This window comes from Notolabrus celidotus, chromosome 10 (assembly GCF_009762535.1).
Source record: "Notolabrus celidotus isolate fNotCel1 chromosome 10, fNotCel1.pri, whole genome shotgun sequence".
Taxonomy (NCBI): domain Eukaryota; kingdom Metazoa; phylum Chordata; class Actinopteri; order Labriformes; family Labridae; genus Notolabrus; species Notolabrus celidotus.
In genome coordinates, this window is record NC_048281.1 from 12,498,110 (window position 1) to 12,514,256 (window position 16,147).

The 16,147-nt window shown below is 46.0% G+C and overlaps 1 pseudogene; it reads right to left on the bottom strand.

The window, feature by feature from the left end:
* LOC117820290 overlaps positions 1-16,147 on the bottom strand; it is a 186,938-nt pseudogene that overhangs the window by 17,595 nt on the left and 153,196 nt on the right.

Here is a 16,147-nt window from a genome sequence, read left to right on the forward strand (position 1 = left end):
AAATCAGCACTTACCAACAGGACTGACAGCCATGGTTGACTTGCTCTCATCACTCAGTCGACTTAAGCCAGCATCATTCTGAGCATAAACTCTGAAGGAGTACTCGAGGCCTTCAATGAGACCCAAGATCCTGTAGTCTGTTTCTTTGATCACCATAGTGTTCACCTTTTGCCACATGATGCTATTCTTTTCCTTCTTCTCCACATGATAGCCCTGGATGGGGGTGCCCCCGTCATAGATTGGCTGCTCCCACTGGATGGTCATGCCATCATTTGTGACATTATACACGACAGGCTTGCCTGGTGGGCCCGGTGGCCTGAACTGGTGCTTGGCAATGACCATCTGCGAGACCAGACTCTCACTGACACCATATCTGTTTTCAGCACACACCCTGAACTGGTATTGGACACCTTTAATAAGGTTGGGGATCTTAAACTGGGTACCCTGCACGCTCGAGCAGGCCATCTTCCAGTCAGACCTGGAGGTGTCACGCTTCTCCACAGTATAGCAGGTAATGTCTCCACCACCATCATCGTTAGGTTCCTCCCAGGAGATTATGATGCTCTCAGCTCTTACTTCATCCAGGAGGATGGGTCCAATAGGCTTTGATGGTGGTCCAAGTGTGACGACATGGATATGGAAGGATCTCCTGTTGATCTTATTGTCAAGAGTCAAGGTGTATTTACCCTCATTCTCCTTCTTCACATTCTTAATCATCAAAGTGGCTTTGTTTTCTGTCTTCTTGAAGCGCACTTGATCACTCTCCTTCAGAGGCAGGTTGTCCTTCAGCCACAGAACAGAGGGTTTGGGTTTACCTTTGTATGGCAGCTCGATGTGCACATTGTGACCCAGGCGAACTTTTATGCAGCCACTAGGGTACTCTGCAAGGCTTGCCTCAGGTGTGATGATGTAATCAATGACCTTGATAGGCCCAACTTCAACAAAGTCACCCTGTCCTTTTTCATTCCTGGCAGCGACTCTGAAGAACGTGTCTGAGTGCTCCTTGAGTTTCTTAACTTCAAATTCGCACTGTCTGCTGGTTCCTCCCAATGACCATTCCTCACCCTTGAGCTTCTTCTCAATGACGTAGTCAGAAATGATGCTGCCACCGTCATAATCAGGCTTCAGCCACTGCAAGGTGACAGAAGTCTTGGATGAATCCTTCATAGAAACCTCCTTGACTGGTCCTGGGGTCTCTGTAGCCTTCACAGGCTCAAGACTTTCACATGGATCACCCACACCATTCTCATTTTCTGCTAATACACGGAAGAAGAAGGAGGTCTTCTCTGAGAGATCTTGGATGGCATATGTTGTGTCTGTGCATTTGCTTGTTACTGCAGAGTAGGATCTCTTGGAGGAGTCCCTCTTCTCAACAATGTAGTTTGTGACCTCGGCACCACCATCAAGAAGTGGAGGCTCCCAGCAAAGAGTGACCTTTCCTCGAGTCACATCCTTCAGTACCAGATTCTTGCACTGAGATGGAGTATCCTGGACCTTCACAGACAGGGTCAGGGTCTTTGGCTGTCCCACACCATTTTCTATCTTTACTGTGTACTTTCCAGTATCAAGCCTGGTCACTTCACGCATAACGAGGACAGTAGTGGTGTCTGAGTGGTGGAATTCATATTTGGGATTGCGATCAATGCATTCGTCTCCCATGCTCCAGGAAGCTGTTGGAGCAGGTCTGCCCTTCAGAGGTACAGACAGCTCCACGTCTTTGCCAGCCTTCAAAACGTAATGAGTTCTCATTGCCACATCTTTATCAATCTGGGCCTCCTCTGTAAACATCAAAGAAAATATTTGATGTCAAACACGGACTGTGACAGAGAAACAACTTTTCATAATTGTTAAAAACCTGAAAACAATAAGACTTTATATTTGTGATTATTTACCAAGAATATCCTTAGCCTGCACGGGCTCAGTCATCTCCAGCGCTTCTCCACGGCCAGCACAGTTGATGGCAGAGACTTTGAAGAAGTAGTTGACATCAGGTTTCAAGTCATGAACAGTATACTCTGTTGTCTTGACCTCTCCTTTGATAGTTATCATTGCCCATTCTTGCTCTCCTTCAACAAGCTTCTCCACCATGTAGCTGGTCACCTCACTGCCGCCATCCCATTCTGGCTTGGACCAGCCCAAGGTGATGGATGTCTTGGTGGAGTCCACCACCTTCAGCTTGCAGGGCTCATCTGGTGGATCTGTGGGTAAAAGTATGTAATGTAAAAAGTAGTGCATTTATTAAGATTTGTTGGAATACATGTGTGAATGGTAGACCACCTACCAACTGGGTCTGCAGCCTTGAAGTAGTCACACGCGTCAGAGAATGGTCCCTCTCCTGCCTTGTTAATGGCACAGACGCGGTACTGGTACTCATTGCCTTCTTTAAGATGGTAGACAGTCTGTTTGACGTCAGTGACTGGGTCTTTATAAATTTTGATCCAGCGTAAGCTCTTCTTGTCTCGTCTCTCTAGGTAGTATCCTGTCACGGTGCTGCCTCCGTCTACTCCTGGTTTGGCCCATTCTACCACCATTGTGGACTTGGTGATGGCGGTCACGTCAGGAGTATGTGGCTGCCCAGGTGTTACTACAGACAATTAACATATATGTTAAGAAAGTAAAAACATCAAACCGTAAGAATTAGTCTTTAGAAGCTACATTTTTAAATGAAAACGTATTCATAGTGACAAATATATTTGCAGTACTTCACAGTTCAAACGTACCAAAGGCATTCTTAGCGATGACAGGCTCCGACTCCAGTGGCTCTCCGACTCCATACTTGTTGACACCCTTTACTCTGAACACATACTCATTTCCACGTAAAAGCTGGCCCACTACAATGTGTGTCTTCTCATGTTGTTCGGAAACTGTTGACCAGACCACCCGGCTGGTTTCACGCCTCTCAACAATGTAGTGTGTCACCTTGGAACCCCCCAGGTCTGACGTCGGTACAGGCTCCCAGCTGAAGACGATTCTGTCTGCTGTGATGGAGTTGTAGGTAATGATGCCAGCTGGAGGTCCAGGTTTATCTAAAGGGAAGTAGGACAAAGGAAAGGGGATGGTTCAGATTTATTAGGACTTCTGGGATTTAGAAATATGAAATGTTGAGGCGAAATTTCTACATACCTAGGATTTCAATCCTAATTGTTGCTGATGCTGAACCAAGAACATTCCTGATCTTGATCTCATATGAGCCCGTATGAAGGCGAGCTGCATCTTTGATCAGAACAGCAGAAGAGTCAGTTGTGCTTTCAACAGATATTGTAGACGTTGCTACCAACTCCTTTCCATCCTTGAGCCACTCAATTGTTGGCAGAGGTTTGGCAATGATTCCAACTGTTAGCTTAACTGAAACTCCAGCCTTGTACTGAACCACATCCAGATACTCAGGAGGAAGATCGATAGCTGGGGCACCACATGCGTCAACGCACGTGACCGGGCCGGCAATGAGAGATGGGTTGCTGACAGACCCAATAGCATTCTTGGCATATACTCTGAACTCATAAGACTCGTCCTGGTTAAGTCCAGAAACTGTGAAGCCCATCTCAATGATGTTTGTGAAGTTGGCCTTCACCCATCTTCCATTTGGAGCATCCCTCCTCTCCACACTGTAGCCAGTAATCTTGCTGCCGCCGTCATATGGTGGCCTCTGCCATGCTAGGCTGGCTGAGTTCTTGGTGACCTCTGTGATACGGACATTCGCCGGGGGCTCTGAAATAAAATTGAGAGAAGCAATTTTTAAGAAACATGGATCATAAGTGTTACCTCTAGCGTTATTAGATGTAATTAAAACACTTACCACAGGCATCAATAGCGAGCACTTCTTCAGAGGTCTTGCTCAACTTTCCAATACCTGCAGCATTTTCAGCTGCTACCTTAAACTCATAGATAAGGCCGGGGCAGATGTTGGCGACTCGCCACTGGTTTCCAGAGATTGCTGTCTTATTAACCTTCTGCCAGAGGATGCTGCTTCTCTCTTTCATCTGGAGATGATATCCAAAGACGGGGTTTCCACCATCATTGACTGGCTCATTCCAGCAAACTGTCAGACTCTCCCTTGATACAAAGCCGAACCATGGTGTGGATGGGGGTCCGGGGATAGCTGTGATAGGCAGAATTCTCATTAGTGTCCAAACAGATTTATAAGACAATACAAATATTCATAACAATATCTTTTTCTGTCACACATATTAGTTTGTAATCAATGAAACTGGAAAAATATTGATTTTGCGTTAACTATTGCCATCTTTAGTTTAGGTATATTGACTTACTGTATGGAAGTTTGATCATGACTGGCTTGCTGTCGATATGGTCACTGACACCGCTGCGATTCACAGCCTTGATTCTGAACTGATATTCCTCTCCCTTAGTCAGCTTAGCCACCTTGATCGCACTTCTGGCAATGCTGGTTGACACTTCTGCCCAGGCAGGCGTGCTAGTTTCCCGCTTGAGTACAATATAGTGGGTGACAGGACTGCCGCCATCATACTCTGGAGGAGCCCATTTCAGGCATACTGTGGTCTCACCAACCTCTCCGACCTCAACTGGCCCAATAGGAGGCCCAGGTTTGTCCAGCACAACAAAGATAATGAAGATCTTGGTGGTGCCTCCGGCATTTGAGGCAGTTACTTCATATTTGCCAGCATCATTTGAAACGCTTTCAGTTAAGGTGATGACTAAACTGTCTGGAGTAACTTCTGCCAGCAACCTCTTGGATCCCTTGATGACAACATTGTTCTTGGAAATGGTCACCTTTGGCATGGGCCTACCAGTGAGAGGAATCTCAAAGGTCAAATCTGCTCCTGCTTTTACATAAACTGTGTTCTTGGGATAGTTCTTCAGGTCAAACTCAGGGGCCTCTGTTGAAAAACGAGAGGAGAGAAAAATGTTATGTCAACTCAAAATCAGTGCGTGAATCAAATTGCATGATCCACAGATTCCATACATTTTCAAAGAATGAAACAATGTAATTTTACCACTTAGAAATGATGTATTTTACAATTCCTATTTCATTGTGTATTATACAAAATATACATTTATTTTGCTGAACACTCTGTTTACTCTGAACATTGTTAAAGATAAAGATACAAACAGTAATTGAGAACTGGTAGTGAAGGTAGAGATAATACCTTGTATTTCCTTGACAATTACGGGTACAATCATCTCCTTTGGTTCACTGAGACCGGCATGGTTCTCCGCACGGACTCTGAAAAAGTACTCAGCACACTCCCTCAGGCTCTTAATGGTATGGGTCATGGTCTTCACTGTGGCACACTTTACCCACTTGGTCTGTCCCTTCTCCAGGGCATCAATAAGATAACTAGTGACTCTGCTGCCACCATCATATTCTGGTCTTGTCCAAGCAATTGTGACATTTTCCTTTGTAACATTTACCACTCCAAGTTTCATGGGTGGACTTGGTACCTCTGTAAAAGACATATACAGTTAAACAGTTAACATTTTTCAAGGGATAGAGGTTGTGTGAAATGAATGTTTAGGCTACAACATCTAAAAAACGCTATTTCATAAATTACCTGTGATTTTTGTTCCAGCCTTGGCCTCCTGGGGGACACCCTGCCCATATTCATTTTCTCCAATGACTCTGAAGTAATACATGGCGCCCTCCTGCAAGTCTTCCACTTTGTAAGAAAGTGCGTGACAGTTACTAGTGACTGACACCCAAGCCTTCTTACTGGCTTCACGTTTTTCAACATGGTAGGCCTTCACTGCATCACCACCGTCATTCTCTGGGGCTTCCCAAGTAAGGGTTGCTGAATCTCTGGTCACAGCTGATACTTTAACATTAACAGGGGGTCCAGGAGAGTCAAGCACCTTCACAGTCATAGGCAGTGTTGCTGTTCCCAAAGGTGATTCAATGGTAACACTGTACTCTCCAGAATCATTTCTAGTAGACTTCTCAATGGTCAATGAAGTGTTGGATTCTGTTGACTCAATGGTTCCCCTAACCTTAAGATCAACCCCCTCCTTGACCCATGTTACTGACGGCACAGGTTTTCCCTTGAATGGTATATTCAGAGTAAATGCTGTGCAATGCTTAACCACAAGTACTTTACGCATCTCAGTGTCAACATCAAATGATGGCTCTGCAGTTCTGTCCATTGCTGCAGCTGCCTCTGAATAGAGGCTACGCACACTGCTGCCAACTTTGTTGATTGCCTTGACACAGAATTCATATTCTGCATCTGTCTTTAGCCCAATAATGGTGAATTCCAAGCTCTTAGTAAGAGGGATAGCCTCAACCCATCTAGCAAGTTCTTCAGGTGATTCAGGTTCCTCTTCTTCCTCTTCATACTCATATTCTTCCTCCTCCTCTACCTCGGGCTTTGGTTTGTGGATATAGTCTCTGTATTCTACACTGTATCCAAGGATGGGAGCACCACCATCAAATGTTGGTGGTCTCCAGACAACAGACACACTGTTTGTAGTTGAGTTTACAATCCTTGGTTTAGTTGGGCGAGACGCAACAACCAGGGCATCTAATGCTCTGAATGTTGCAGATTGTTCACTTGGAGGGCTCAGACCAGCAGCGTTTTCAGCATAGACTCTGAAGTCATACTCACAGCCTTTGCGCAGTTTTGTTGCAACAGCTGTACACTCAACAACAAGGTCCCTGTTTACGCGGACCCAGCGCATGCCTGTCTTCTCGCGGCGTTCAATCACATATCCAATGAGGGGGCTACCTCCATCACTGAGCGGCTTACACCAGGTGAGGGTCATTGCATCTCCAGTTATGTCTGTGACATCAACACTAGTTGGTGCGGTGGCGAAAGTGTAGGGGTCTGTTATTTTGATAGCATCACTCTCCAGAGTCTCACCACGTCCATGCTTGTTAATAGCCAACACTCTGAAGATATATTCGTTGCCCTTCAGCAGTCCAGTGACTTTGAAGAATGTTTTGACGACATCTCCTTTCACCATCGTCCATGCCAGGCGGCTGGTCTCGCGTTTCTCAACAACATAATGTGTGATGTCAGCACCACCAATCTCCTGAGGAGGACCCCATGACAGAGTGCAATCTTCAGCAGTGAGACCTGTGATCTGTAGGGGTCCTGCTGGGGGTCCAGCCTTATCTAAAATCACACAGTTTATTGGCATGGTAACTGTTCCACCAATGTTCTGCAGAGTCAGGACATACTGTCCAGAGTCTCTTCGAATGCAATCCTTCACAATCACAGAAGTGCTTGTATCTGTTGAAACAATCTGGATTCTAGCTCTTAGCTCTATCTCTTTGCCATCCTTGGTCCAAGAAACAACAGGGGCAGGGCGCCCAGCAAGGTCGGCATTGATTTTCAGAGTTTCCCCTGCTTTGACAAGAACTGTTTCTCTGAACTTGACATCCATCATGATGCGTGGCGGCTCAACATCATCTGTGACAGTGATGGGGCCAGTGTTGTAGGACGACATACTGAACAACCCGGCTGCATTCTTTGCAATGACACGGAAGTCATACTGGCTGTTCTCTGTGAGGCCTGTCACATCATAGTAAGTCTCAGGCACATTGGTGAAGTTGCACCTTGTCCAGCGACCTTCAGGAAGGTCTCTGCGTTCAATGATGTAGCCAGAAACCTTGGCTCCACCATCATACTCTGGTTTATCCCAAGACAATGAGACAGATGTTCTTGTAACAGCAGTGACCACAGGTGTGCCTGGAGGATCACATGGATCTCTAGCAGCTACACCTTCACAGGCCTTGCTGCATTTACCAATACCCGCAATGTTTTCAGCATAGACACGGTATTCATACACCATACCTTCTTCAATACCGTTGACTTTGTATTCTGTATCTTTGATCATTCCTCGGTTCATCTTTGTCCAAAGGATGCTCGTACGCTCCTTTCTTTCTAGGTGGTATCCCAGAACAGGGCTACCCCCATCAATGACTGGCTCATTCCAAGTTACAAACATGTAAGACTTGGTAGCCAACTTCACTATAGGGGTGGAAGGAGGTCCAGGTTGTTTGAAGCTGTACATTGCTGTGATACCAGGTGAATCCAAATTGGTACTCTTTCCGTAACGATTTACTGCGTAAATACGGAATTGGTACTCTGAGCCATGTGTCAGGCGGCTGGCCTTGAAAGATGTTCTTGCAACATTACTTGCTACCATCTGCCATTCTTGTGTGTTTGTGTCTCTTTTCTCAACAATATAGTTACTGATGGAGCAACCACCATCATACTCTGGTGGGGACCATGACAGTGTAATGCTGTCTGAGGTCACAGCATCCACCTTAATGCCTTTAGGTGGACCTGGTTTGTCAAGGACGACAACTCCAATATCTGCTGTGACAGTTCCCCCTGTGTTGGCCAATGTTATCTCATATTTGCCGACATGTTCTCTGCTGGCCTCCTTGATGATAATCTTGGAAGATGTTGCTGTGTTCAGCATGGTCACTGATGATGTTTGCTTCAGAGGAAGTCCATCCTTCTTCCAGGATACAACAGGTTTGGGCCTGCCTCTTACTGGAACCTCTAGCGTAAGATCCCCTCCAGACTTCACACTGTATGTGTTAAACAGCAAATTGATAGATGGTTCAATTGCAACATCCTTTGCAACTACAGGCAAGCCGAGCTCCTTTGGCTCACTCTTTCCCTTCTCATTGATTGCAACAACTCTAAATAGATAGGCTTCATTGGGAGTCAGATTTGGGATAGTTGCTTCAGGCACCTTGGCTGTGCATGCTGTGCCCCATTTATCTCCACTCTTAGGCTTAAACTCTACGTTGTAACACATAACTTTGCTTCCACCATCATGAGCAGGTTTGTCCCATGCCAATGACACACTGGTCTTTGTCAGATCTACAAGAGTAACCTTGCTTGGTGGCAGAGGTACCTCAGACACTTTGACTTCTTTGGTTTCAACCATCTGTCCTTGGCCATATTCATTAACAGCACAGACTCTAAAGTAGAACATTCCACCCTCAGGTAACTCTTCAATCTTGAATGAGTTGGCTGTGCAGTTGCTGGTGACAGTAGTATAGGCCTTCCTGACAGACTCTCTCTTTTCTACAATGTAGTTTGTGATTTTGGAACCACCATCAGTGAGTGGAGTATCCCAGGCAAGAGTGACTGAATCCTTCTTGAGCTCCTTCACAGCAAAGCTTTGTGGTGCACTTGGTGTATCCAAAATCCGTACTGCAACGACAGCAGATTTTTCACCACTGCTGTTCTCCAGTGTGAGTGAGTATTTACCACTATCAAAGCGGTTAACATTGTCAATGACAAGCATAGTGTATGAACTTGTGGTGTCAATAGCAGCACGGTCAGTGAGAGTACCCTCAACCTTCTCCCATTTCACAGCAGGTTCAGGCCGTCCTCTGATGGTGACAAACAGACGCAGTGTTCCACCTGCGCGCACTGATACCACCTTTCTGAGATCAGCGTCAAGCTCAATCTCTGGTGCTTCTGCCCTGTCAGAGGTTAATACGGTGCCATGGACATTAGCTGCCTCCCCCACTCCCTCAGAGTTGATTGCACAGACACGGAATTGGTACTCTCCGCCCTCTTTCAGTTCTGGGATAGTAAGTTTGGTGGCTTGAATGCCAGTAGGTGGAGTGCAAATGGTCCATTCTTTTTCTACTGGTGCCTCAACTGCTGGGGCTACTTCTGCCTCCTCTGTTGATTCAGTTCCTGGTGTATACTCTCTCATTTCAACAATGTAGCCTTTAACGTACGCACCACCGTCAAAGTCAGGTTTCCCCCAGGACAGAGTCACAGAAGATTTTGTGTAGTCTGTGACTTTGGGGTGGTGTGGAGGTCCAGGAGGAGTTGTGGCATCACATGCTCTGTAGAATAAGGACAGTTCACTAAGGTCGCCCATCCCGGCCTCATTCTCAGCAGCAACACGGAACTCATAGAAGTGGTCCGTCATCAGACCTGTGACCTTGAAGTGAGTGTCAGTCAGCTTTTGTCTGTTGCATTTTGTCCACCGAACACTATCTTTATCACGTTTCTCAAGGTGGTAACTCTCAATGTCAGCACCTCCAATCTGTTCTGGAGGAGTCCAAGATAGAGTAATTGAGTCTTTTGTGATATGACATGCCTCAGGAGTTCCAGGAGCACTAGGTGGTTTGTAGGGATTGCGTGCAATGACTGGTTCACTCTCAAGAGAATCGCCAGCACCATATTTGTTGACTGCCCTAACTCTGAAAATGTATTCATCCCCTGTGAGCAGATTTTTCTGTTTATGGTATAGAGTCTTGATATTGGGTGCAGCCACTGTCCAGGACAATCTGCTTGTCTCTCTCTTCTCCAAGATATAGTGAGAGATGCTAGCCCCACCATTTAGAGCAGGCTCAGACCAGGAAAGAGTGCACCTGTCAGCAGAGACTCCTGTTACCATCATGGGTCCAGTGGGTGGGCCTGGTTTATCAAGGACTTTGACAGTAATGGGGAAGGTTTTTGTACCACCCAGATTTTTGAGGACAAGATCATAGAGACCACTGTCAGTCTTGGTGACATCCTTAATGGTCATGGTTGCGCGTTTCTGTGTAGTCCTCACTTCAATACGCAGGGCTTTGTCCATTTCCTTGCCTTCTTTCAGCCACATAACTTCAGGAATTGGTTTTCCATGGATGTCTGCATCAAGGAGCAAGTGTTCTCCTGCGTTGACAACAATGACATCCTTGTACTTGGGGTCCATTGAGGCCCTTGGGGGTTCAATTTCGTCCGTAGCAGTAATAGGTCCAGAGCTGTAAGATGGCCCACTGAACACTCCAGCTGCGTTTCTTGCAATTACCCTGAATTCATATTGCTCATTCTCTGTGAGACCAGTGACGGTATACTCTGTCTCAATTATATTAGTGAAGTTAGCTCTCACCCAGCGCCCATCAGGGGAAGACAGATCTTTCCTTTCCACTATATATCCATTAACTTTGCTGCCACCATCATACTGAGGCTTAGTCCACTGAATCTTAATCAGGCTCTTAGAAATAGATACAGCTTCAGGCGTCCCAGGGGGATCACATGGGTCACGAGCAACAAAAGACTCAGAGACTTTACTGCATCTGCCGACACCAACAATATTTTCTGCATAGACTCTGAATTCATATCCAATACCCTCCTCCAGATTGCAGATTTTGAACAGAGTATCAGTGATGAGGGTCTTGTTCAGTTTGTTCCACAGGATGCTGCTTCTCTCCTTGCTTTCCAGATGGTAACCAATAGCAGCACTTCCACCATCATTGACAGGCTCATTCCATTCAATGATCATCATTTCCTTTGTTGCATATTTGACGTATGGTGTTCCTGGAGGCCCTGGGGTTTTGTATGGGTATTGCACAACAATGGATTTGGAATCCAGAGATGCTCCTTTTCCATATCTATTTTCAGCAATGATTCTGAACTGGTACTCTGCACCAGTCTTCAGCTTGGTGATCTTTAAAGCTGTTCTGGCAAGCTGTGTGGTGACTGCCTGCCATGTTGTGGTGGTGGTGTCTCTCTTCTCCACGATATAGTTCTTTATCTGGCATCCACCTGTGTACTCAGGTGGATCCCATGAAAGATGAACAAAGGTGTTGCTCACTTCAACAACCTTCAGTGGTCCTGCTGGTGGACCAGGCTTGTCAAGGATGATTACAGTTACATCCTCAGTGATTGTGCCAGCAGTATTAGTTGCAGTTATAGAATACTTGCCAAAGTCGTCTTTACATGCCTCATTAATTTGAATTCCAGTGGTTGTTTTTGTGTTTGCCACATTTACTCTGGATGTCACCTTCAGAGGCTGACCCTCCTTTGCCCAGGAAATAACAGGTTTTGGCCTTCCAAGCACGGGGAACTCCAACTTCAAATCTTTTCCAGCTAACACACTGTAAGTTTTGAACTGCATTTTGATGCTTGGTTCCATTGTCATGTCACTGGCAACAACAGGTGCAGCAAGAGCCTTTGGCTCACTCTTTCCCTTCTCATTGTATGCAATGATGCGGAATAAGTATTCTGCTCCAGATGTAAGGCCTGTGACAGTGCCTTCACATGTCTTTGTATTTGTTGCTACTCCCCACTTATCTGTACCCTTGGGCTGCATCTCGATTAGGTAGCCACCAATCCTACTGCCTCCATCATGCTCAGGTTTCTCCCAAGCCAATGAGGCACTGGCCTTGGTGACATCAGTGAGGAAGACTTTGCCAACGGGCATTGGTACCTCAGAGGCCTTGGAGGCGGTCTTTGTTTCAATAGCCTGGCCAACTCCATAATCATTCTCAGCCATGACTCTGAAATAGTACATCGCCCCTTCAACCAAGTTCTCAACTTTGAATGTTGTTTTGGTGCACTTAGTGGACACATTTGCATATGCTTTTCTGGTAGATTCCCGTTTGTCAATGACATAGTTCTTAACTTTAGATCCTCCATCAATCAGTGGGGCCTCCCATACCAGAGTGACAGAGTCCTTTTTGATTTCTGAAACCACAAGCTTCTGTGGGGCTCCAGGCGTATCCAAGACTTTAACAGCGACTAACTCAGACACAGAGCCACTGCTGTTTGTAAGGCTTAGGGTGTATTTCCCTGAGTCACCTCTGTCACACGAGTCAATAGACAGCTGTGTGAAATTGAGAGCTTTCTCAATCACTACCTTTTCAGTCACGTCTCCCTCATCTTTAGTCCACTTAACCTCAGGTGTTGGCCTTCCTTTGAAAGGAACATGGATTCTAACAGAACCACCAGCTTTTACAGTGATACCCTTCCTAAGCTCGGAGTCCAGAAGGATTTGTGGAGGGTCCACCCTTTCTTCTGGCTTGGCCGTTCCAGAGAGAGCTGCTGGTTCACCAACTCCCAGTTTGTTCAGTGCACAAACCTGGATCTTGTACTCTTGACCTTCAGTAAGTTTTGTGATTTCATATTTGTTGAGACGCAGGCCAGTGGGGGGAGTGACCATGGTCCATTCCTCCTCCTCAGCCTTGCAGACTTCCACAATGTAGCCTTGAATAGCACTACCACCATCAGACAGAGGTTTGCCCCATGACGCTGTAATAGAACTCTTTGTGGAGTCAATCACATTGACATATGCTGGGGCACCAGGTTTGTATTTGGGATCACAGGCTTTGTAGTTTGAACTTGGGAGACTTGGCTCTCCTACTCCAACTACATTCTCAGCAGCCACTCTGAATTCATACTCGTGGTTTGTGGTGAGACCTGTTACTCTAAAGGAGAGGTCTGTTACTTTCTGTCTGTTGCATCTGGTCCATTTGATTCCACTTCTGTCTTTCTTCTCAATAATGTAATTGGTAATCTCACTGCCACCATCATTCTCAGGGGCAGACCAACAGACAGTCATTCCATCATGGGCAATATTACATACATCTTCAACATGAGGTTGACCTGGGGGAACAAATGGAGTCTTCATAATCGCTCCTCCAGACTCCAGTGGCTCACTGACTCCATAACTGTTCACGGCCATGACACGGAACATATACTCATTGCCTTCAAGCAATTTGGTGACTTTATAGGATGTGCTGGCACAGCTGTTGGAAACGACAGTCCAAGCTAGACGGCTAGTCTCTCTTCTCTCAATGATATAGTGTGTAATAGGATTACCTCCATCATGCAGCGGTGCACGCCATACCAGTGTGCATCTATCTTCAGCTACTCCTGTAAGGTGAAGGGGTCCTTCACATTGGCTAGGCCTGTCCAGGACTAAGACCTTGAATGGAACAGTCTCAGTGCCAGCCCCATTTGTTAGCAGGAGAGTATATGTTCCCCCATCTAATCTCACACAGTCTTTAATGACGATAAGTGCATGGTTTTCTGTGTTTTTGATCTCCAGTCTGAGCGTATTCTCAACATGCTTTTCATCCTTGAACCACTGAATTGTAGGTAGTGGCTTGCCCTTGACATCAGCATCTAGCTTAAATGTCTCTCCGGCATTTATGATGATGGTTTTTGTGAATGCAGGGTCAATGGAGAATTTGGGTGCTTCCAGCTCATCACTTGCAGTTATTGGTCCGCTGTTGTAGGATGACTTACTGATGGTTCCAACGGCATTCTTGGCAATGACTCTGAAGTCATATTGTGCATTTTCAGTCAGACCAGTGACGGTGAACTGCGTTTCAATGACATTTGTGAAGTTCGCCCTTACCCATCTACCCTCTGGCAGATCACGCTTCTCCACTGTATAGCCGGTTATATTGCTTCCACCATCATACTCAGGCTTAGTCCACTGAATAACAATAGTATCTTTGGTCACATGGGTGGCCTCTGGTATGCCAGGGGGATCACATGGGTCACGGGCAAAGCAGCCCTCTGAGACCTTACTGCACCTGCCTATGCCAACAATATTTTCACCATAAACCCTATACTCATACTCGATACCCTCTTCCAAGGGGTGGCTCTTGAAACTATTTCCGTGAATAAGTGTCTTGTTGATCTTGACCCAGAGAATACTATTCCTCTCTTTCCTTTCCAAGTGGTAGCCAAGAACAGAGCTGCCTCCATCACTGACAGGTTCATGCCACTCCACGACCTGGTGGTCCCTAGAGAGAGAGGAGATGAAAGGAGTGCCTGGTGGGCCTGGCTCTCTGTATGGGTACTGAGCGACAACAGAAGATGAATCCAGACCATGACTCTTTCCATAACGATTCTGAGCAAGTATCCTGAATTGGTACTCAGCTCCAGTTTTCAGTCTAGGCACTTTAATGGTGGTTCTGGCATAGTTGATGCTGACATTTTCCCATGTTGTTGTAGTTGTATCTCTCTTTTGTACAACGTAATTTGAAATCTGGCAGCCGCCATTATGCTTTGGTGGGTCCCATGAAATAGTGACACTCTGTGTCGTGACTTCATCAAACCTTACAGGGCCTGATGGAGGGCCAGGTTTGTCAAGTACAATGATCTCCACAGTTGTGTCCTTCTTTCCTGCTGAGTTTGCAGCATTTATACTGTACATTCCACCATCATCCCCTGCTGCCTCCTTAATACTGAGCGTTGTTTGCGTTGGTGTGTTGAGAATATTTACTCTGGTTGTAAACTTCAGTGGAGCTCCATCTTTAGTCCATGTGACTGTTGGTTTAGGTCGTCCAAAGATGGGGATGTCAACATTCATGTCTTTACCTATATGGACACTGTAGCTGCTGAATGCTGGTCGAAGATCTGGCTCAAAGACCAGGCTCTTTGCCATCACTGGACCAGCAAGAACTTTGGGGTCACTCTTGCCCTTATCATTCATTGCAATGACTCTAAACAGATACTCATCCCCTTGATTCAGATTGGGAACAGTGGTCTCCATTGTCTTAAATGTGTTAACACCACACCACTTGTCAGTGCCCTTAAGCTGCACCTCAAGCAGGTACTGCATTACTCTGCTACCACCGTCATACTCCGGCTTCTCCCAAGCCAAAGATATGCTTGTTTTAGTTTGGTCTGTAACAAGCAAGCTTTTTGGAGCCTGGGGTACCTCTGAAACCTTAAGAGGGTCCCCAGTTGCCACAGGCAGGCCAACACCATGACCATTCTCAGCAAGGACTCTGAAGTAGTAACTGCAACCCTCCTGGAGTGGCTCAATCTTCCATGACAGAGCATGACAATTTGTGACAACTGCTGCATATGTTTTGCGTGTGCTTTCTCTCTTTTCAACTACGTAGTTCTTGATCTTAGAGCCACCATCCAGCAGAGGTGGTTCCCATGCAAGTGTCACTGACTGGTTTGTAATTTCTTTCACTTTCAGGTTAACAGGGGCACTGGGTGTGTCGAGGACACGGACAACAACAAATGCGGATTTGGTTCCGCTTGAGTTCTCTGCAGTGATGGTGTATTTTCCACTGTCGTTTCTGCTCAATTTGTCAATCACCAGGGATGTATAACTGCTGGTTGTCTCCACCTGAGCAGTCTCTTTAAGTGCAGCTTCATCTTTGTCCCATTTGATAGTAGGAGTTGGTCTTCCTTTAATAGGGATGAAAAGTCTAAGAGACATACCAGATTTAAGGGTCACAATTTTTCTCAGGTCTGCATCAATGTCAAGGTCTGGCTCTTCTGCCCTGTCCTGTACAACAACAGCCCCAGAGACATCCCCGTGCTCACCAACTCCAACTTTGTTGATAGCACAAATTCTAAACTTGTATACTTGGTTTTCCTTAAGGTTTGTAGCCTCAAACTTGGTTTTCTTGACACCTGTTGGTGGTGTGCACATCTTCCATTCCTCTGCA